This window comes from Stenella coeruleoalba, assembly GCF_951394435.1.
Source record: "Stenella coeruleoalba genome assembly, chromosome: 1".
NCBI lineage: Eukaryota > Metazoa > Chordata > Mammalia > Artiodactyla > Delphinidae > Stenella > Stenella coeruleoalba.
In genome coordinates, this window is record NC_137169.1 from 136,974,123 (window position 1) to 136,999,201 (window position 25,079).

The following is a 25,079-nucleotide window of genomic DNA, read 5'->3' on the forward strand; positions in this document are numbered from 1 at the left end:
CCGCGCTGAGTGGCCCTTTGAGGTGTGCTGGATACTCCCTCCAGGACCTGTGAGTAGTAAAATTTACTCTTTAAATTCCTTGTGTGATCTATTGTTGAACTGTGGGTCACCATCCAGCACCCTATACTCTGTTATGGGGTATATAGCATTTAGAAATAAATTGATGCTTTTGTCATTATAAAATATCACTCTTTATTTCTTTACTTTGAAGTCTATCTTAATTTAGCTACAACAAGTGTCAGTTTGACAAATTAATACCATAAATGTAACAGTTAATGAAATGGAAAACAGAAAAAATAGAGTGTACCAATGTCATCAACAGCTGATCCTTTGAAAAGTTTAAATAAAGTTTATAAAACTTTAATCAAACTGACCAAGTAGATAAAGAGAGAGGGAGGAAAAGGAAGAGAAGAGAAATTACCAATATTAGAAATTAAAGAGGAGATGCCACTACTACAGATCACTACAGATTCTATGATCATTAAATTCACAATAAGAAAAAATTCAGAATTATTTATGCCTATAAATTTGACAACTTAACATAAAATGAGCCAAAGAACACAAACTATCAAAGCCCATGAAAGAAGAAACCAATAATTAGAATTGCCATGTTTATTAATGAAAATGAATTTATAGGCAAAGTCCTTTCTGCAAAGAAAATTCCAGTACATGATAATTTTGCTAGCAAATTCTGCATAAACTCTTCCAGAAAATAGAAGATGAAGGAATACTTCACAACTAATTTTATGATGCCATCATTTCTGTGATTCCAAAATCAGATAAACACATTATAAGAAAACTATATACCAATATCCATCATAAAAAGAAAAATGCAGAAATTTTCAAAAAAACATTATCAAATTCATTCCAGCAAGATAGATGATAGATAGATAATAGACAGATGATAGATACAGATGACAGATAGATAGATGGCAGTTAATATATCATGTCCAAGTGTGGTTTATGCAGGAATGAAAGTTTGACAGCATTGAAGTATCAGTGCTAAAGAAGAGCATGCATGTGACCATCTAAATAGATCAAAAAAGACATTTGGCTAAATTTAATATCCTTTATAATAAAATACTCCCAGCAAACTAAGAATATAAGAAAAATTCTCAACTTGATAAAAGGCATTTACGAAAACTTATAACTATCATTACACTTAAAGGTGAGTGACTGAATGCTTTCTTCCTAAGACTGGAACAAGGAAAGGTCTGCTTTCACCTTTCCTTCAACATTGATGGTGCTGATGCCCTAGATTGGGTGATAAGACATAAAAAGAAACAAAAATATAAAATTAGAAGGGAAGAAATGCAACTATTCCTATACTCAGATGGCATGTTGGTTGTATCTTAGAAGAATCTACAAATTGCTATTGTATCTCACATGAGTTTAGCAATGTCACAGAATATACAAATGGTTGGTGGGAAAAATTCAGTACCATTTAAAATAGCACCAAAAGAATCCATGAAATATTTAGGTATAAATTTAACAAAATATGTTAAAGTTCCATAGGCTAAAGATTATAAAACACTAGTGAAAGAAATAAAAGGAATCTGAAATAAATTAAAATAGATACTATATTCATGGACCAGTAGACTCCATGTTGTAAAGATTCAATGCAGTCCTAATTTTTTTTGTAGAAATGGACAAGTACATTCCAAAATGTATATAGAAAGTCAAAGTATCTAGAATATCACAAACAATTTTGAAAAAGAATAACAAAGTTGAAGGATCCATACTACTTGTTAAGTAATTATCATAAAGCTAAACTAATAAAGACAATATCATATTGGAAAAATTATAGGCATAAAGATCAATGAGGTGATATAGAGTCCAGAAATAGTTCTATAAATATATGTTCAATTTATTTTCTACAAAGGTACAAAGCAATTTAATGAAGAAAATATAGTCTTTTCAATACGTGGTATTGGAATATTTGAAGTCCAATACACACACACACACAAAATCTTGGTCCATATACTACAACTTATAAATATAATTCAAAATGGATTTTATACCTGACTTTCACATCTAAAACTATAAAATTCCTAGAAGCATTCTTGGGAAAAATATTTTGTGACCTTCGGATAGGTGAACTTTTTTAAACTTATGACATAAAACATAATCCATAATAGAAAAACTTGGTAAATTGGACTTTATAAAAATGAAACACATCTGTCCTTTGAAAGACATTGTTTCAACAATAAAAAGACAAATCACATACTGGGAGAAAATATCAATAGTTGTGAAACACATGTCTGATAAAGGCCAAACTATTAGGAAGGAAAACAGATCAGTAATCTCAAGGGGGCTCGGGTTGGTTCTGGAGATGCTTGACAGCAAAGATGCATTGGAGAAATTTGGGGGAAAATAGAAATATTCTATATCTTGATAATGGTGGTGATTTGAAACTGTACATATTTGTCAAATATTACAAAATTGATCACTAAAATGACTGAATTTTACAGTATGTAAATTTATTTTTATTTTTTTATTTTTTTTGGTTTCTTTGTGGTTTTTTTGCAGTACGCGGGCCTCTCACTGTTGTGGCCTCTCCCGTTGCGGAGCACAGGCTCCGGAAGCGCAGGCTCAGCGGCCACGGCTCACGGGCCCAGCCGCTCTGCAGCATGTGGGATCTTCCCAGACTGGGGCACGAACCCGTGTCCCCTGCATCGGCAAGCGGACTCTCAACCACTGTGCCACCAGGGAAGCCCTATTTTTATTTTTTTAATAAACTTATTTATTTACTTTTGGCTGTGTTGCGTCTTCATTGCTGTGCATGGGCTTTCTCTAGTTGCAGTGTGCGGGGGTTACTCTTCGTTGCAGTGCATAGGCTTTTCATTGCAGTGGCTTCTCTTGTTGTGGAGCATGGGCTCTAGGCACGCAGGCTTCAGTAGTTGTGACTTGCGGGCTCTAGAGCGCAGGCTCAGTAGTTGTGGCGCACGGGCTTAGTTGCTCCGCGGCATGTAGGATCTTCCCATACCACGGCTCAAACCCTTGTCTCCTGCATTGGCAGGTGGATTCTTAACCATTGCGCCACCAGGGAAGCCCTGTAAATTTATTTTAAAAGTTTTCCCTTGTCAATGTATTAGGAGATTGTTTATTTTCTTTTTTCATTTTTACATAGATGACTAGGTATTTGAATTTGAACAGATCTTAACGTGTTACCAGAAAAAAAATCATGAAATTCAGTTCTAAAGTTCCTGTTTTGACCATCTCAAGAAAAATCATGAGAAAATATGTACAGATACTCTATTGCATGCCAGATGCACATCTGATCAAAAACCTGAAACAATCTTGTTAGGTCTTATTTCCATTTTAGAGTAAAGAAAGCTAAGGCTCACAAAAGTCAAATAGGTTTTTAGTAGTGAGTTAACATCTCTGTTCTTGTAAAATTAAGCAAATAATGCTTACCTCTCAGGGCTTCACTGAGTATTATTCATTTAATAAAGTTTTCTTTAAAAAAATCATTATTGAGCACTTTCTACGTGGCTGGCACAGGTCCAATAACAGGAATAAAGAAGTGAATGACAGAAGTAAGGGCTCCTGATCATGGAGTTTACATTCTAATGGGAGAGACAGACTATATTCAAATAAATGAATAATTTTAACAAATAAATATATCAACACATGTCAAATAATACGCAGCAAATTGTGATAGAGAGGAGCAGATTTGCTACTTTCTATTCAGTAACTGGGAAGTCTTTTAGGAAGCTACATTTAACAAAGATGCAAAACCAGAAGAAGTAGTTGAGTTTTTTGACTTGCACAACCATGTGGAGAGTGATGCCACTTATGAAGACGGAGAAAATTTTGAGAGAAATAAGTTTGGGGCAGAACTGAAAGACTGGTCTTGGCTTACTATGGGCCAGACAGTTTGATCACTGATTTATAAGTAATCTTATCTAATGGAAGCATCTCTCTCTGATCCCAAAGCCCATGACCAAATGAAACTGAGGTCTAAACTCACACCAAATCTGAGGGGTAACCTTAGTGAATGTCCCATGAAGCACTAACAGTACAGCTAAAGAGAATTATGATTCACATTATTAAAATTAACACATTCAACTCTTCAGGAACTATGTTCCACATATGCCTACCAGCAAGATAGTCTGCATGTAGGATCACCTACCAAAAATTGTCTCAGCCTGGTTTAGATTTCCTGATATATTAGTCAGCTTGGGCTGCTGTAACAAAATTCCATACACCAGGGGGCTTGAACAACAGAAGTTACTTTTTTCATAGTTCTAGAGGTTAGAAATTTAAGATCAAAATTTCAGGTTATGGTGAGGGCACTCTTCTTGGCTTGCAATTTTCTTGCTAGGTCCTCACATGGCCCTTTCTTGGTATGTAAACATGGAGAGAGAGAGTGAGCTCTCTGATATTTCTTCTTATAAGGACACTAATCTTATTGTTCTAGAGCCCAATCCTATGACTTTATTGAACCCTAATTAACACCTAAAGTCCTCATATTCAGTGTAGTCATATTGGGGTTTAGGTCTTTAACACATGAATTTTGAGGGGAGACAATTCAGTCCAAAGCACCTGACTTGTTACATTTTTTATTCTTTTGCTTGAAAAGTCATAATATTCTTGCCCCAATAGCTTTAAATTTAAATAATATCTATCAGTTATTTAAAATGCACTGATATTTTTTTTTATCTGCATTGCTTTCAAAAATTATAATTTTCAGTATACATTCAATTGGAAAACAGTTTATGACAGCTAATTTACACAGTGGTACACTGAAATTTTAAATATATGTAAAATATTTCAGTATTCTGACTTCCATATGTTACATAGGGAAAAAAAGGTGTTCTTATTCAGAAAAATTATCTTTTCTGAATAGTACAAAAGTAAAAGACTTGAATTTTTGCAAGCATATGTCATCATTTTCTTCTCTTATATTGATCTCACCTAATTGTTAGCATTAATATCTAAAGTTAGAGGCTATGTAATTAGTTAGCTAAAACAAAACAAAAATCTCCTTGTATCTAATTTTTTAAAAATAATTTAAATAGATACGGCATTTCATACAATATAAATATTTAAGGTTGACTTCAATTTTTCTCTCCCACAAAGAACTGTCATCTTGTGAGGAAAAAAATAGACAATTAGCTAAGAAATAAAAATAAGATACTAGATTTCACTTTTTAAACTTAGGTATCGTTTTCTTTCTTTTTTGTTGCATCCTTCATAAACCTATCTATGATGGTTAATTTTATATTTCAACTTGACCGGTCCATTGGGTGCCCAGATATTTGGTCCTACATTCTTCTGGATGTTTCCATGAGGATGTATTCAGATGAAATAAACTAAGTAAAGCAGATGGCTCTGCATGTTCTGATTGGTCCTCATCCAATGAGTTGAGGCCTAAATAGAACAAAAAGCTGACCCTTCACTACCCAACAGAAATTTCTCCTGCCAGGTGGCCTTTGAACTGAGATATTGACTCTCCCTGGTTCTACAGCAGCTTCCAGCCTTTGAACTCGGCTCTGCAGATTTTGGACTTGCCAGCCTCTATAAGTGTGTGAGCTAATTTCTTATAACAAATCAATCAATCAATTAATCAATCAATCTTCTTGGTTCTGTTTCTCTGGAGAAACATGTCATCCCACATCCCCTTCTTTTTTTCCTTAAGGATTACAATTCCTATATTTCCATATAATGCATATTAGAGTACCACCTGGATTTCCCATTTTCAGGTTAAAAATTTATCATACAAGAGAAATTAAAATTGATTAGGGACTTATTAAAATATCAGCATTAAAATGATGATTATACAGTCTCCTATAGATGTCAAAGTTTAGGAAGTGAAATGAATAATTTAAGCAAAAATTCATGTCACACTGAGTAATATTGGAGTCAATCAACTTTTGTTCTCACAGTCTCTATTTCTATTTTTATACCTGTAATCTTGCAAATTGTTTTTTTCTTTAGCTATTTTAATGAATGCTGGCATAAAGATTTTCATTTTAATACAAATTTAATAAGGAATCCATTTTATTTAATGGCCAGTAAAATAGCATTAGTCCATAACTAAAAAGTTTATACTTCCAAACTGTGATGGCTCTAAGTTATGTAAATTAGTTGATAAAATATTAACATCAAACTACTACTAACTTATGTCACTTGCATTACTACATGGGTCTCTTAACTTTTTGCAGTGTATTCAGTCTTGCTCCATTACACCTAGTTTGGCTAGATATTGAATATATTGTAATATGAGAATATGAATATGAACAAAGCGAACTTTTCAAAACACTAGTGTGACTACATCAATCCCTTGTCACTGACTTCTGTTTTCCAGAATACATTAGGCACTCTTCACACAGCCTCAGTTGGCTTGTTTCCTCACTTTCATTTTCCTGTTCTCTCATGCCGAAGTTCTATGTATTTTCTCACTAGAATGTTTCCCAAGTTCCTCGATTTTCCACATTTCTAACCCTTCCACTTCCTTTCTTCAAAATGATTCCACCTTCAGACCTTCCCTCAATTTCCCTTTTCTAGGCAGCTTTTCAATCCCCCTAAGTCATGCCCCCATAGCATGATATTCCTCACCTAGCACAATTTTATATTATTTATTTTTATATATTATTTATTTTTTGTTAATTTTATTTGATTCCTCTCTCTCTTTCTCACTGGATTATAAATGCTTTGAGGGCATCAACATGCTTTGGTTGTTATTTTTTAGCTTGTTTTGCCATGGACTCCCAGAGCCCACACAATGTTTGGCACATACTAAATGCTTAAGAAACAATTGTTGAAGGAGTAAATAAATAAATCACAGTGCTTTATGATCCATTCAAACACCCTAGTTTGTCTTAGAAGTATCAACAATTCTAGAGAGAAAAAGCATGTATAATAAAGGTGTTATGTGAAAAAAAACAGCAACATTCTTTTTAAGCACTGAACTTAAATCTTTGTTTTAACTTATTTGTAAAATGAAACAGCATTTTAATTTTCAGTAGATCCTTCTCATTACTGTGTTGAGTAATTTTTGTGCTAAGTAAACTTTTTTTATTAGACTCGCTCTCATAATTTTGCCTAGCTCCTGTCTTTTCCTTTTCTCCTTTTACTCATGAATATAATCAAACAATCTAAAGAGAAATGCTGAGTAGAAGGAAAAAATGCACTCAATAAACTGTGGGAAAAAGCCTAACTTTAAAAGAAATCATAGATATCCATAGGATGTAAAAATTAATTTTTCATTAAAAGTTCATAACCTATAGGTAGTAAAACTATAGATCTGAAAAAGATAGCTATTAGAGCAATATTTTTCAAAGTCACTCTGTTACAAGTTTGAGGTAATTATTTGATTGTGGCTGAGAGTGTGTTAAATGACATAAGGTTTTCATTTTGCAATATGGGTATAAAGTAATTTACTTGAATTTAAAAATAAAGGACATATGAGCATGCTTAATTGGAAAAATACTTTTATGCATTCTTTCCCCCTGCTCTTTTCCATTTGCTGTCAATTAAAAATTGCATTGGCTAATAACTCATGCACATTTGCCAGTTACTTTACGTACAACAGAGGATTTTGGAGTGTGAAGATAAAAGAGAAAACCATACTGTAGCAGTCAGAATGTGGAGAAACCAAAGTGGCATTTTTCCGGTGGAGAATTTTGGAAATCGATGGGACCCACACTGTAGGAAAGCAGCAGGCTCCTTTTAGCAGGTGCCCCCTTTCTGCCTATTGCTGGAACGTGACACGTGTGTTTATGCAGGTGAGCCTGCTTCATCAGTTGGCTCCCATTCAATTCAGAATGTGATCTATCTCATGGGCAAGGTCACAACAGATTTCATTTGGTTCCAAGTGGTATAGGCTTCTTCTGTATCACAGAAATGTCCTGCACCTCCACCTTCAGGTTAATGTAATATTTGTGTCAGCCTTGACTTCTTCCTTTTGTTTCTGATTTATGGTTTTGTTTTGTTTTGAATCAGCCATGGTAAGTGTTGGCATCTCCTCAGCTGCCACTTCACAGAACTGTGGAGACCAGAGCTTGAGAAGAATTCAGGTACATTGCTATTTACTGAACTTGCTCACAAACATGTGCCCTTACTAGTTCTCAGAATTGGCTGCATATCATTTTAACTTCCTGGAGATTAAAAAAATTCTAATATCTTGGTTTTATCACTAGAGATTCCCATTTATTTTGCCCAGGGTGTGACCTGGAGATGAGGATCTAAAACTCTCCAGGTGACTCTAATTTGGACGTTTTTGAGTTAGAAATAAAAAAGATTGATATTTGATATTTAGTTATTGAAGCTAACATTGTTATCAATGTGCTGCTAAAGATGTATAACTTTCAAAAACGGGATATTGGAGTTTGTGATATTATCATCTTTAATTAAGAAATTTTATAGGTAATGGGAAATGTTTCTAATGCTGTTATAAAAATATAGGACTGAGAGTTCACTGCCTGGGGAGCAGCAATAAAACAATGTCTTAATTTGTAGATGGCAAACAATCTGGAGAATTCATTCAGTGAGTACTGGTGCTAACATACAAACAACTGTAAATATTTTATGGGAAAATGGGCAGATTATTTCACCCAACAATAGCTACCCTTCATGTTACTTACTTACGAGAATTGTTTGACATACCTTTTTTTGTCTGATTTATGCCTGTGCATTTTTGTAAATTTCTTTTACACAGGAGAAGACAAAGGCATTATAATTTCATAGTTCCTTCCAAAAGGAAGTGTTAAATTTGCACTTATATAGGACCAAAGGGTTTAATCAGTACAAGAATGAATGTTGTAAAGTATGCTAAACATTTTATATAATTGAAGAATGGAAATATTTCTTACAAGTAGAATGCCCTTGACTATTAATGTCTGCACAGAAACTCTATCAGCATAACATTAGTAAGATTGACTTGGATGGGTCTTTCAGCTTACAGAAATAGACACAGTGAAAAAACATTTTTTTTTTAATTTATATGTAAGACAAATTATGGATTTTTTCTAATTATTTAAGGTATAAGTAACCTATGAATAAATTTTAATTTCTGATCATTATATTCACTAGTGAGTGAAAAGGTAGCCATTTATAATTTTCAGTATAGTCTTAAACTGTGACAAAAGTAGAAGAAGATATGTAAACCATGCTGCTTCATATTTTAGTAGATTCAGCAATGCTGTAAATACTCTAGTTGCATCTGTGTCCTCATGGTAAATCTATTTATCTTTACATAGTATTTGCCCCTTAAATTTTTCGCAGACCTTTTAAACAGATTTTTTTCTCTATCTATTTTGTCCTTGGTTGAGTAACTGAAAATCATTGTAGACATTTGTTATCTAGTAACAGTCCCTTGTGTATTTATCAGAAGCTTCATTGAGTGTCTCTTCAATTTTTTATTAAAAAATATTAAGCTTTAATGGAAAGGACAGTTATTAGAGGTAGCCAAAAGTGGACTAAAGCCTGTAAATAATATTGCATAACTGTCCCAGGCAAATCCTTAAGCCTCTCTGATTTTAATTCTCTCAGCTGTAAACAAGGGATAAGTCTACCTACAATTTCATTTTCAGAGACTTTTCAGTGCTATTCTGGTCCCGCTGGACTCCCAGCCGGATTTCCGCTGATGTCTCTGGTAGGGTGGAGGGAGTATACTTTCCGAGGGCTTAGGGCCTGTTGTGGTGGAAATGCCAGCCCCACAGAGAGGTGAGCGGTTCTTTGCCTCCTCCCCAAACCCCAAAAGGAGGGATTCCTTTGGTTTCCCTGAGTGATGGAAGGTCCTTCCCTGAGCCACCAAGTGCGTCGAGGTGGGGTGTGCGAGTCGCTGGGATCACAGAACAGTATTTCCCAGGTCTAATCTCTAGCTACACAGCTCCAATGGCCTTCCCTCCAGAGAAGGGATTTGCCTACCTGGGCCACCTGGAGGACAGCAGAGAAGCCTGGCCTGCTTGCACGCAGAGTTGGAGGCAGGGATGTAGCCCCCTACAGGGTCTGCAACTGGGCCGCCTCTGTAGGCTAAGCGGCCCCTGCAGGAGCTGGTTAGGGCATGGTGATGGGCTCCCCAGCCCTGTCTTCCTTGGCTTCCCTGTTGCTAGTGGTACCATCCTTACCTGTAACCACCTGGTGAGAGATGGAATGCTCATGTATTTTTTTTCTTTTGTTCCTGTTTTGTTTTGTTGTGCTTTATTTTTTGTGAGCTTCTTTAATGTCATCTTCCAAATTTCCTATTGGATTTTGAAAATTCTACTATTCTATTTATTTATTTATTTAGTGGTTTCTTTTTCAATTAATTTTTATTGGAGTAGAGTTGCATTACAATGTTGTGTTACTTTCTGCTGTACGGCAAAGTGAATCAGCTATACATGTACATATGATCTACTATTTTATTTTTAATTTAGGTAAATTCCTTCTTGTTCTTTAAAACTCCTTTGAAACAAGCATTACGTTACTTTTTTTGTGGCAGTTTCAACTTTATCTTCAAGATGTTAAAGTTTACTTGACAGTTTCTTCTTTTCTCTTAGCATGGAGACTTCTGATTTCCATTTTTCTGTTTGCTTATTTTGTTTTTGGCTTTTCATATTTCAGGCTTTCCTCAAATCTCTGGGGACCTTGGTTCACCATTCACATTTGCTACTAAGGAACTAAAATGGTAATAAGAAGTTCTGTGCACCCTGCAGTGTATTGCTGATGGGTTTCTCTGGAAGGAATTGGGCCTTTTTTTCCTTTTTTTTTTAAGTCTTACAGAATCTCATGAAGGATGAAATCCTAATGGTACAAGTTAGTATGATTCTCAAGATTTCTGAGAAAACTTTGGTTTCGTTGTACAGAAAAGAATATAGCTGGGGGAAAGTCAGAGGGTGATGGGGGGAAATGGTTTTTGTTCTGAGTACACAGTACCTTACCATCATATTATATAGCACTTGTTTCAAACAGTTATGAGGTATATTCATCCAGATGAGATGGTCTCTGCCTATGTGCTACAATGATGGAGTTCAGAGAGAGATGTATGTGCTCCTTGGAGTTCTGAGATGAACCTCACTCACTCAGACATTATTATTGGACTCTGTACATTTTGTGAGGCATTTGGAAGATGACTGCAGCTCTCTGCCATGTATCCTGAAGGACCAACTTTCTTCTGGATCCTCTCATCAATAAACCTTTTGATTTACCGTGAAGCTCAGGTTTGTTCTTTTTGTTAATCTTTAACTTTCTCTTTGTTATTTATTAATATACTAATCACATAAACTATATTTGTAGAGCTACTCAGTTCCTCTACAAAGGGACTTTTCTAGGCTCCTTCCAAGAGTCTATAAGCCTGCCTGCCATTGTTCTGGGAACCAAGGGTGAGGGGTTGGAGAAAATTCATTTTTAAGTGTGCAAACTTGAGTCTCCTCATTCTGTTTTTATTATGGCACCTATCCCAGCCTCAGTTCGTCCTAGTTTCCACTCATTCAGATCATCTTTCATTCAAGTTGCTAAGGACCAGTTTCTTGTTTTCTGCTGAGTTGGCAGAGGATTAATTATGTAGTCTGCTAACCAAGAGATATCTGGGCACAGTAATACTCCTTATACAGACTTCCAATCAGTCCTCCTGTTGACCAACCTAGAGGGACTCTTGTGTCTCCAGATCCTAAGACTTATTTAGGTTCTATGACATGAACCACCTTGGCTTTAAAAAATTTTTTCTCTAATCTGCTAAATCTGCTACCATCATATATCTAATTTCCAGCTACCCAAATTCTGTTGGCATGTCTGTTGTGGTTCTTCTTCTATTTTCATTAATTTTTTGGGAGGGTGGCTTATACTTTTTAAATTAGTTTACTGCCATTTTATGGGAATTTCATTAGGCAATAGAGATAAATATATGTGTCCAGTCTGTTATGTTTAGAAAGAAGTATATATTCGTTTTCTGTAGGAATTTGGACATCAATTCAATAAATATGATCTGGTACTATATATTTTCTAAGGTTTCTTACTGTATTAACATTACATACATTGCATATAAATAGATGACTATGCTCCACATAAGTCTCATAGAAGTTTCAAAGTTAACTAGACACAGGGTAAGGAGAATGGAATACAAATGCTGTTGTAATGGTGAAACATTTCATAGAAATATTCCAAGAAAACTTTCCTCAAAGTAATCAACATGAAAAGTCTACAATATGATACAGTCCAAACAACTGGTTCCTTAGGGTCCTTGCTATACACAACAACATACACAGATCACTTTTCATCTGTTGCCAATCAAATAGAAAAACCTTTACCCAATGGTGGCAAAGATAGCAGAAAGACCTTATTCTATACATTTACAATGAAATCAATTCTAGTTTAAGGTATTATGAACTGACAAATTTAAAAAAATAATTTCTAAGAATTAGAAATTTGTAAGAATGCTCATAATTGATTTTTTTTGTTTTCCATAAGATTTGTTCATTCCCAATGTCAATCTAGCTGTGCTGTTAAGTACTAAGAAAGCATATGAATTGAGATTGTCAGATTTTGTCAGTTTTAACATAGTTGCTGTTAAGCATATGTGACAGTAATGAGTAACTTCATTTCTTATCCTTATGGACATTATGTGAATCCTATCAGATACAGTCACAGAATTCAGAAGAGAAGCTTTAATGCTGCAGCTATCTCTACACCTAATATTTATAGTACCTGAGTAGTTATTCCATGTTTTAGGCAGGATAATCATCAAAAATATGCCTAGAATGGTAAAATTGGATCATTGGCAAGAAGAATTTCATCAACACCATATTTTATAAATAACTGAAGTGAAATAAAATCACATGAAACTATTTTCCAGATCTTATACATAAGAGAAACAAGGGCATTTTTAGTTCCAAACGTAATCCAAGGTTTTCAAACTTAATTTATAATTTGGACTCTGCCCACTTACCCCCCAAAAAAGCATATTCATTATTCTTTGATCGCAAATGAGAAAAGTAGAGATTGATCAACTTATGTGATAAAGGGACATGGATCAGTTCACACAGCCAAACTGCAAGAAGCACAAAGCTGACTGAAAACAGATTTGAAAGTTACAGAACTCATTCTCTCTCGCTGCCTCTCTCTACAGGCCTTCTTTATTCCCTTCAGTAAATAGACCACAGTTTTCTCTAGGTGGAGGAGGGTGAAGTTTAAGTCACTTACAAAATGACATCCTCCCAGATTTGGAACAGTGAGGTTTAAAGCTCTGAACTCCAGCTTGAGCTCAAAAGTCCTGGGAATGAACTTTCACTGGCGTTAGGGGTCATGAGTACTGTTACATCTCCCCCACCACCACTACCAATTTCATCTTTCCCCCCACCCAATTCATATGTTGAAGCCCTAACCCTCAGTACCTTAGAATGGGACTGTCTTTGGAGACAGGGCCTTTAAAGAAGAGATTAAGTTAAAATGAGGCTGTTAGGTTGGGCCCTAATCTAATATGACTGGTATCCTTACAAGAAGAGGAAACTTGGAAGCACAGAGAGACACCAGGGGTGCACAGTACAGAGGAAAGAACCTGTAAGGACACAGTGAGAAGGTGGCCACCTGCAAGCCAAGGAAAGAAGCCTCAGATGAAACAAAACCTGCTGACACTTTAATCTTGCACTTCCATCCTCCAGATCTATGAGAAAATACATTTTTTTTTCTTTTTGTGGCACACAGGCCTCTCACCGTTGTGGCCTCTCCCATTGTGGAGCACAGGCTCCGGACGCGCAGGCTCAGTGGCCATGGCTCACAGGCCCAGCCGCTCTGCGGCATGTGGGATCTTCCCGGACCGGGGCACGAACCCGTGTCCCCTGCATTGACAGGCGGACTCTCAACCACTGTGCCACCAGGGAAGCCCTTTCTCCCTTTTTTTATTTCCTTTTTTCTTTCATTTTCCTCCACCTTTCCCCTCGGTAATTTATCTTTTGGTCTATGAATTTATATGTATTTAAAAATATACTTTATCTAGTATTTTTGGTGTTTTATATAGAGTATGTTTATCAGGACACGCAGTCTACAATAATTACTTTAACTGAAGTTTGGCATCATATTTTAAGCTTATTTTTGCATTTTATAAAATATAAAATCATATACATTTATTGAATTTTACATCAATTTCCTTTTCTCCTAAAAGCCTATGGTACTTACTAAAGGCAAATGTTTTAGTCCCTAATTACATGGCTAGAAGGCACAATTGAAATTGTATAAATATATTATTTGTTAAATGTCAACAAAATTTCCCTTACCACCCATACCTAAGGTGACACTGAACCTTAAAGAATATATGACATGTATGTTATACCTGATCTTTTCCCTTCGTTCCTTCTGCAAACCCTTTACCCCTTCATCATCTCTCTTCTTGATTGCTCCAAGAGGCTGCTTTATCACCTCCCCAACTAGGGGCCACTTTCACAGGGTTGTCAGACTTAGCCTCCTCTGGATATGTCAGTTACCTGCATCACAGACCTTTGGGGAGTCCGTTGCACACAAATGCCTTCACTACGTCATCTGGCCAGCACCGTCTCTCTAGTTTTAACTCTCCACCCTCTTCATCATGAACCATGTGGTCTGGTTAGAATGAACTTAATGCTCCTATGCTCGGCTTTGAGGGAGGAGCTCATGTTGTATGCATACAGGCAGACCTTGGACATATTGCAAATTTGGTTCCAGACCACTTCAATAAAAAGCAAATATCACAAAAAGTGTGGTTCACATGAATTTTTGGTTTCCCAAGTGCATATAAAAGTTATGTTTACACTATTCTGTAGTTTATTAAATGTGCAATAGCATTATGTCTAAAAATTGTACATATCAATTTAAAAATACTTTATTGATTAAAAAATGTTAACCATCGGGCTTCCCTGGTGGCGCAGTGGTTGGGAGTCCGCCTGCCATTGCAGGGGACACGGGTTCGCGTCCCAGTCCGGGAAGATCCCACATGCCGCAGAGTGGCTGGGCCCGTGAGTCATGGCCGCTGAGCCTGCACATCCGGAGCCTGTGCTCTGCAACGGGAGAGGCCACAACAGTGAGAGGCCCACATACCGCAAAAAAAAAAAAAAAAAAAAAAAAGGGATTCCTATTACTCTCTCCTTCCAGTGTCCATGGTGTCCAGCAAAACTTTATTTTCACACTTGTTCCCTTTGGCGAGTAGCAAGAGTACTCTCTTTAGACAAAAGTAAAATCAGTTTCTGTTTAAGAGTAGCAAGAAAATAAACAGGGACATACCAGACAATCAAGCAGGAAAATATATCCTAGGTTTTCTTCACCAAATAAGATGCGAGAGTACATGTGTGTACCTGATGGGGGGAAAATGTGTAAGCAAAACTTAATATAAATTAATTGGTGAATTTTGTAGGTTATGAAGTGTCACATTAGAATAAGTTCATTTTAATCCTAGCATACATGTCCATAAAAACAATTTGCTTCAAATTCTGAGTATTTAAGAATCAAGGACTAATCAGTTTGTCAAGACATGTTGCTTAGATTGGGCAGGGACCTGGGACAAATTTGAGAGTAGCTGATGAATATTTTACCAGAGTGGAGGGTAGAGGAAAGAAGTATAAAGAAGAACCCAGGTGCCCCCTATAAAGCCAGTTCAAGGACCTGAAGCTTGGGTATCCAACTGTCTCATTGTTCAAAGAGCCTCATTCAGCAGCTGTCACACACCCAAACCTCCCTAGAGAGGTGAGTGGCCCCCAACTTTCTTCTCTGTGTTAAAGGGTCAGTGAGGGGGACTTCCCTGGCAGTCCAGTGGTTAAGACTCTGTGCTTCCACTGCAGGGGGCACGGGTTCGATCCCTGGTTAGGGAACTAAGATACTACATGCCACGCAGTGTGGCCAAAAAATGGAAGAAAAAAAATAGTCAGTGAAGTTAACCCACAAGCTGGTTAGATATCAAAAAAAAAAAAAAAGGAACATTTGGCATAAATTTAATTTTAGAACATTATAAAGGAGGCTAAATTTTCTTAAGCAAATGCTTAAATTAATACCAAATGCATTGTAACTGTATCTAAAGATCTGTATTACACAGGATATATAATTCTTCATATTTAAATATTAATATACTGTAGATAACTCTAAGCCTTATGCTAGAGCCGAATAAAACCCCAAAGGTTTTGTCTTAAATCAAAAAGTTGCAGTAAATTATTTCAGTTTTGATGCCTTTTTCAAGCATATTTCAAAAAGGAAGCCCATCTTCCTCTACATTTCTATAGCAGTAGATTTTAAATGGTGCAGAATATGGGAAATATCCAAATGGAAATTCAGCAATCTTTTTGTGTAAAATATGAATTAGAAAAGCAACATTTCACAGCATTCGTTTCAGCATTTAATTCAAGTGGAATAACCAGAAAGGCCCCATTGTCTTCAAAGGGAGATGACCTGAAAGGGTTGGGCAAAAGGGCAATGAGACTTAGGGAGAAAGAGAAAAGTGATTACATTAATTTTAATGGCATAATAGCAGCTTTCAGTAAGCTTTATGACAGCAGAAAAGATTTTTTTTTTCCCTTTGCATTTTTTGTTTTTGCACTTTAGGACACGTGCAGTGTCCTAAACTGCATTTTGCCAGAAATCTAATACATATAATTTATTGTATCCCATATTATCAAAGTTCAAAAAAGAAAGTCTGAGGGCTTAAAATATAATGGACTCTAGAGTCATTGCGAAAACTCAACTGGAGTCCTGAAGATTTCCTTTTAATTTAATTTTATTTATTTATTTATTTTTGCAGTATGCGGGCCTCTCACTGTTGTGGCCTCTCCCGTTGCGGAGCACAGGCTCCGGACGCGCAGGCTCAGCGGCCATGGCTCATGGGTCCAGCTGCTCTGTGGCATGTGGGATCTTCCCGGACCGGGGCACGAACCCGTGTCCCCTGCATCGGCAGGCAGACTCTCAACCACTGCGCCACCAGGGAAGCCCTCCTTTTAATTTTAAAATGCACTTAACAGAAAAGCTGTAAAATGGTATCAGAACACTGTTTTCCACATTCTTTCCATAAGAAATAACATGAATTTCCTGAGAGTCTGAAAGTGTAAGCAGAGGGCTTGAAGCTAAAATAGAAGACATGCTGTTTTAAAGAAAGACCTCATGTCTATTTGGAACATTTGCTAGACTAAGAGGTCAGCAACCACATTTGCCTTAGGCAGACTTACCTTTCAGTCTAGATGTCAACTACACCCTATTGTTTCGTGGTCCTTTTTATACCCTACGGTCAGAATGATACTGTCCAGGTCTCTCTGCTATTGGCCATTCCTTGGACACTACAAAATGTAGTTTTCTTTAGGAACTTTTTTCTGCACACCATAATGTGGTCTTGATAACCATAGAAGTGATTTCAATGAAGTCTTTAAGAAAATAGGGAGAAATCTAAGAATCTTATCCAGATGGTTATTGAATGAAGATGACCTAGAGCTTTTAGTTTTCCTTAAGATCAGGATAAGCCATCAATATAAAGCAATTGCTGAAAGGTATTGAAATAAGACAGTCAAAAGAAAGTATTGTCCAGTTGAGAAGAAATATTTTATTCAATATGAACAGGACAATGAAAAATGATAGGACCTTCAAAGGGGAAGAACTAAAATGATGAAAAGTCTGAAGCCGTATTATATAAGGACTCCACTAGAAACCCAAAAGTGCCTTATCTTAAAAAGAAAGGACTTGGGAGGAAGGGGAGGAGGAGAATGATCAGTGGTTTTAGATACATGACCAACTTTCATTCAGGAAAAGGATTAGAATTCTGGTTAGCTTCTGATGGCAGAGCCAGGACAAAGCGGTGAAAATTATGGGGAGTTAGCTGGTTGCCCATTACTGAGAAGGACTATGTGACAATCAAGGTTGTTTTGCAGTAGAAGGGTTTGTTTCAAAACATAACGGTCTCGGGCTTCCCTGGTGGCGCAGTGGTTGAGAGTCCGCCTGCCGATGCAGGGGACACGGGTTCGTGCCCTGGTCCGGGAAGATCCCACATGCCGCGGAGCGGCTGGGCCCGTGAGCCATGGCCGCTGGGCCTGCGCGTCCGAGCCTGTGCTCCGCAACGGGAGAGGCCACAACGGTGAGAGGTCCGCGTACCGCAAAAAAATAATAATAATAATGGTCTCTCTAATCACTGGAAATGTTCAAGGAGAAGCTAGATATTCTAGAGGAGTGAAATTATTCTAATAATGATAGCACAGGTGATACTGAACTTACCTTCTGTCTCTATCACATAGATATTATCTTTTAGACCTATTGAAAGAAGAACCTGTCATCCAGTTTTACCCTATAAAAATGTGTCTAGTTATATATAATACATGCCTCATTTGTCACAGAGTATACCAAATATATATTAAATATTTAATTCAACAAATATTTATCCAACAGCTATATGTTCCAGGTAGTTTGCTAGATGGTAGGGCTAAAATAAAAAAAAAACAAGATAAACAATGTCCTTGGCCTTATGGAGATTCTCTTCTGCTAGTGGTAATCTCCAATATGATAAGTACTAAACAAAAGTAGAGTATTTGTTGTAACTGAAGCACAAAATAAGTGCACAGAATGCAGAACATTTGTAGAGGTGGAGGTGGGAAGTATTTTTTCTGAAGATACAAAATTCATATTGACTGCTGCAGGCTAAATGGTACTCATCCAATGAAAAAGATTGAAGGGTTGGAGGAGGGGGACAGAGCAAACCTGTTCCAGGCAAAGGGAACAGCAATTGTGAAGCCCCAAAGATGAAAAGGGAGTGAAAGCGAGACAAGAACACCCCAGGTTTGATGAACTAAAAGGAATTCAGAATCTATATTACAAAGCAGTAGCTAAACTCTAAGTTCCCTGGCATCAACAACTTTCTTTTTAACCATGGAATCACAGTGTCCATCACACGAGCTGTTAACTAAAAGAGTTGTTGTATAAACATGATTTTGTATGTTATCTCAGTAAGGAGTTGGTGTGAAGAGATGTTAAACTCTTACAAAGTTAAGCAGAGGGCCTAGTAAGAAATGTTAAAATTTTTGATTGATCCTAAGAGAAATTAGGGATCCAGGAAATGGTTTTAACCATATAGCCAGTCAAGGGCTATTGCTTTTGTAAAAGACCTAGATATGGCACAGAGACAAAGCCTATGTGACATTATGATCAACTATAATACATCAATCCAGACTTCCGCAAAGTACTTTTATATCAATCATACCTTATCACAAGTCTCCTTAGTAAAAACATTCCCGGTATCAGACTCACAATATGTGGGTCATTTATCTGTAATTCATAGAATTGGCTTTATTACTTCTATTTAAAAAAAAAACAAACTCAGCTTTTTATTTTTAGTTAGATATTTACAAATATTTAACTGTTAATTTTTTAAAATTAATTAATTTATTTATTTTTGGCTGTGTTGGGACTTTGTTGCTGTGCGTGGGCTTTCTCTAGTTGCGGCGAGCAGGGGCTACTCTTCATTGCAGTACACAGGCTTCTCACTGCGGTGGCTTCTCTTGTTGTGGAGCACGGGCTCTAGGAGCACAGGCTTCAATAGTTGCGGCACGTGGGCTCAGTAACTGTGGCTCGCGGGCTCTAGTGTGCAGGCTCAGTAGTTGTGGCACACGGGCTTAGCTGCTCTGTGGCATGTGGGATCTTCCTGGAGCGGGGCTCGAACCCATGTCCCCTGCATCGGAAGGTGGATTCTTAACCACTGCACTACCAGGGAAGTCCTGTTAATTTTTGAATGTTAAAAAATATAATATGCGGCTTACCTGGTGGCGCAGTGGTTGAGAGTCCGCCTGCCGATGCAGGGGACGTGGGTTCGTACCCCGGTCCGGGAAGATCCCACATGCCACGGAGCGGCTGGGCCCGTGAGCCATGGCCACTGAGCCTGCGCGTCCGGAGCCTGTGCTCCACAACGGGAGAGGCCACAACAGTGAGAGGCCCACATACCGCAAAAAAAAAAAAAAAAAAAAAAAAAAAATATATATATATATATATATATATAAAAAATATGGATATTTTAGGGAAATTTATTTTTAACTATTAAATAAGTCAAACACAATTATTTCAGATATATTTTTAAAAAACTGAGGTTCAGTTAAGGAAAACAAGTGAAGACAGACCTAATTGCACATACTTAATAGTATGGAGATGAGTAAGTAACTAAAGGACATGGGGGTAACATTTCATGCACAGAAAGACATCATTTCCTAAATTATACCTTAGTGACCTGGAAGAGTTAATTTACCTAACATGGATGAGCAGTTTCCTCACAAGGAGTAGTTTTCTCTTTTCAGACCCATGATATTATTTGAATAAAAGAACGAGCTAAAGAAATGGACAGAAGTAATCCGCCTTTTGTATATTGATTATAATTAATATGAATCTCAGTGGTTGCTAATGATGAAGACAGATTTATCCTACTAAAATGGTGGAGTCCTTGCTTTCAGAGTTAACTTCTTATTTTCTTTTTTACGTCTCTATTAGTCTTTCACAAAGTACCCGATTAATCTTCAGTGTCAAATTAGCAAGCCCGTCAAACATCTGTCTCATCAAACGCAGGCACTGGCAATTCTAGAATAAAGTGATGCTTAACCAAATTCATTCCTGAATCAGAATCATTGTTCATGTCAATTCAGTTTAATCCAGCAAGCTCTATAGTTCATCGATAGACTTATCATTTATACTTCACCCACTTCTAAGAAATAATTTGTTCACAGTACAAAACATACCCACTACTGCAACATTCCCTTTCATCTCCCAGTAAAACTAGAGCTGAAGAAAGTGTCTCAGTGTAGTGAGGACCAGCTAGTGGTGACATGCTAGAGGACTAATAGTCCAACATCCTGAGAGGTGACGAAACGAATTCTTCAATGAGAGCACAAGAAAATTTAAAAGTCTACAATGCCATGAGCAAGTACTGATAGGGCACAATAGGATATGGATGAACTATAAAAGAGGAAGAGTTAAATTTATATCATGAGATGATTACTTGGCATTTAAATGTGAAATAATAATTGTCTTCCAAGTTTTAAGTGATGTTTCTCATATGAAATAGATATTACATATCCAGCCTGATGATTTTCATTTATTTATACAGATTTAGAACACTAAGATCCAAGGTTGGGTTCAAAGGCCACCTCCATGCTTAGGTAATAATCTTCTTTGCTAAGACCTGTTTTTCCTTCTGCCAACTTCAGTTATCATTCTGGAAATCTTAGTTCTCTTAAGTCTTGCTTAATTTACATTTCTGGCCATAATGGGGTGTTATGGGCTGAATTACATCCCCCCCATTCCTATGTTGATGTCCTAACCCCCAGTATCTCAGAATGTGGTTCTATTTGGAGATAGAATCTTTAAAGAGGTAATTCAGCTACAGTGAGATCATTAGGGTGGGCCCTTATCCAAGGACTGGTGTCCTTTTAAGAAGAGGAGATCAGGACACAGACAGACACAGAGGGAAGACCATATGGAGACACAGGAAGAAGCCCACCACCTATAAGCCAAAGAGGGAGGCCCTCAGAAGAAATCAACCCCTTGATCTTGGAATTCTAGACTGCAGAATTGTGAGGAAATAAATTTCTGCTGTTCAAGCCTCCCAGCCTGTGGTACTGTGTTTATGGCAAAAAAAAAAAAAAACAAAAAAAAACCCAAAACTAGAAAATTAATCCATAGAGGAAATGGGAAATTCTGTAAGAAGTTATAATATAGTCAAAAGAACTCATAATCCTAAGAGTTACTGGTGCTTATAAAAATACCACACTATAGGGGAAATGATGTGCTGCAGACAGATTTCTCTAAGTTTGCAGTTTTCTGCTTTAATCGTCTAAGACAGGCATGAAATTCAGTGATATTCAGTATCTTTAGCCGTCTGGCTGTATATGGTTCATTGTACCAACTACTTGTGACATAGAATGTTACATTTTGAACTTAATCCTGTTTTTTTAAAGAGATACAAGATCAAGAATGTGCAGGTCTGAGCTGAGAGGTGATAATCATAAAGCAATTAAACTTTTTAGGTTCATGTGATTCCTAAGTCAATGCAACGTATCATTGATTAATTTTATTATAAACAAACAGACACCACAAAAGTAGGGAGAACAGTTAAACTGTTAATTAGCTAAATGAGCCCTAATAAAGATATCATCCAATTATCTGAATGTGTCACATTTCCTTTATTTATAAGTCTATTTATCCATCTATATTTAATGAACTATTTTAAAGCAAATTCCAAGTGTCATGTCACTTCATCTCTACATATTTCACATTATCTCTAAAAATGTGGATTTAAAAAAATGTAACTATAATGTTGTCATTGTATCTAACTAAAGTAAAATAATTCCACTATCATCTTAGATCAGTCCATAATGAAATTTTCATGTTTGCTTCAGAAGGGTGTTTTTACAATTTATTGTAGGTTCAAGTAAGGATCTGAAATAAGGCCGATACATTGTATTGGATTGTGTCTCTTAAGTCCTTCGACCTAGAGCAAAGCATTCAAGCCCTCCCCTTGCGCTTAATTTATTTTTTCTCTTTGTTGTAAAGACTGAGTCAGTTGTCCTGTAGAAAATTTCATATTCTGATTTTTCCATTTGTTTTCTTCTGGTATCATTTAACTTGATTTAATTTAATCTCTAACATCCTTATCCACATTTCCTGTAACTCTAGATTAGATCTAGATGCAGATTCCACGTTTGGGGAAAGAATACTTCATGAGTAGTGCTGTAGGCATCACATCATGAGTAGTATTGTGGGTATCACATCAGGAGGCAGGTCGTGTCTGTGGTCCCACGTTTAGCTGTTGACTTGTGGTTTTAGGTTGCAATACCTGATCCTTCCATTGCAAGTTTCCCATCCATCCTTTACCAAATGGTTTCACTGAATGATGATGACTGCTTGAAACAATTATTTAATTAGGCACAGAAAATTGGTTATTTTCTAATTTTACCGTGCCTTGAACAATTTAGCCTGTTTATCTATGAAGAAAATAATTTTTCTTCTTGGCTGAAATTATTTGCATACCCTGAAATACAGGTAGAACGAAAGGGACAGAATAAGTTGTAGGTGCCTTAGTTACTTTCAATACTTTCAATGATTTATTTACTTGTGTGTCATTTGGTTTTCTCTCATTTCTTTGATAATCATCATGAACTTATGGAGGTTTATACATATTTGCTCAGAGGCACACTGATATTCTTTGGGCTATTCCAACGCACTCGTTAAGAGTGTTACAGAAGCAAGAACTGTTTGTGCCTTTTATTTTATCATTCTCAATTCAGAACACTTTTTGTCATCTAGTGACATTTTTCTGAGTATTTTTCACTATTATCGCTTTAGACATCAACAGTAGAGGTACACTCTTTAAGTACAGTATATAATGTAGAAGTGCATTATTAAGGTCACATCACCTAAGAGTTAAAAATTCAGCTAATATATTCATTAAGGAAAGATCACAGATTTACAGTAGTATCACACATAAGAAAAGGCATGCAAAGAGAGAGGTCAAAAAAGCAAAATTCAAATGCAAAATGGTTAACTTTGGAACATAGCAGGAGTGGCCTCCTGTTCCTACTGTCTTCCTGGGCAGCAGCAGTTATGGTGGGAGGAACACCATATGATTCTGATCTGGAATCTGTATTCTTTACAAAGAATAACAAAGTTTCTATAATTAATCGACAGGAAGAACAACATATAAAGCATTCCTTTTGTTATTCCAAGTGGACCAAAATTTAAAAATTGCTAAAGGAAGTCCCAGAAAGTTTAGAACTTGAGAAGATCTTAAGAAATATCTAGGGAAACTTTTTTTATGTAAGAGCAATCTATTGGCCAAATGACGTGCCATAATCACAAACACAGAGATACAGCCAAGTGGAGAATTCACTCCCGGGTTTCCACTACTGTGCATTGATCTCTAGTAAGGAAATAATCACTATGTCCTTTCAATTCTTTATATCTCCCATAATACTACCACAAGACAATCGGCCTTAATATTTTTTTCTAATATCTTTATGGAAGTACAACTGCTTTACAATGTCGTGTTAGTTTCTGCTGTATAACGAAGTGAAACAGCTATACTTACAAATATATAACCCTATATCCCCGCCCTCTTGCATCTCCCTCCCAAGGTCCCTATCCCACCCTTCTAGGTGGTCACAACACTGAGATAATCTCCCTGTGCTACGTGGCTGCTTCACACTAGCTATCTATTTTATGTTCGTTTGCATTTATATGTCAATGCCACGCTCTCACTTCGCCCAGCTCACCCTTCCCCCTCCCTGTGTCCTCAAGTCCATTCTCCATGTCTGCATCTTTATTCCTGTCCTGTACCTAGGTTCTTCAGAACAATTTTTTTTTTTTTAGATTCCATATATATGTGTTAGCATACGGTATTTGTTTTTTCTCTTTCTGACTTACTTCACTCGGTATGACAGACTCTAGGCCCATCCACCTCACTACAAATAGCTCAATTGCGTTTCTTTTTATGACTAATATTCCATTGTATATATGTGCCATATCTTCCTTATCCATTCATCTGTGGATGGATACTTAGGTTGCTTCCATGTCCTGGCTATTGTAAATAGAGCTGCAATGAACATTGTGGTACATGACTCTTTTTGAATTATGGTTTTCTCAGGGTATATGCCCAGTAGTGGGATTGCTGGGTCATACGGTATACCTATTTTTAGCTTTTTAAGGAACCTCCACACTGTTCTTCAAAGTGGCTATATCAATTTACATTCACATCAACAGTTAAGAGGGTTCCCTTTTCTCCACAACCTCTTCAGCATTTATTGTTTGTAGATTTTTTAATGATGGCCATGCTCACCGGTGTGAGGTGATACCTCATTGTAGTTTTGATTTGCATTTCTCTAATGATTAGTGGTGTTGAGCATTCTTTCATGTGTTTGTTGGCAATCTGTATATCTTCTTTGGAGAATGTCTATTTAGGGCTTCTGCCCGTTTTTCCATTGGGTTATTTTTTTATTTTTTTATATTGAGCTGCATCTGCTGATTGTATATTTTTGAGATTAATCCTTTGTCAGTTGCTTCATTTGAAAATATTTCCTCTCATTCGAAGGGTCTTTTCATCTTGTTTATGGTTTCCTTTTATGTGCACAAGCTTTTAAGTTTCATTAGGTCACATTAGTTTATCTTTGCTTTTATTTCCATTTTCTAGGAGA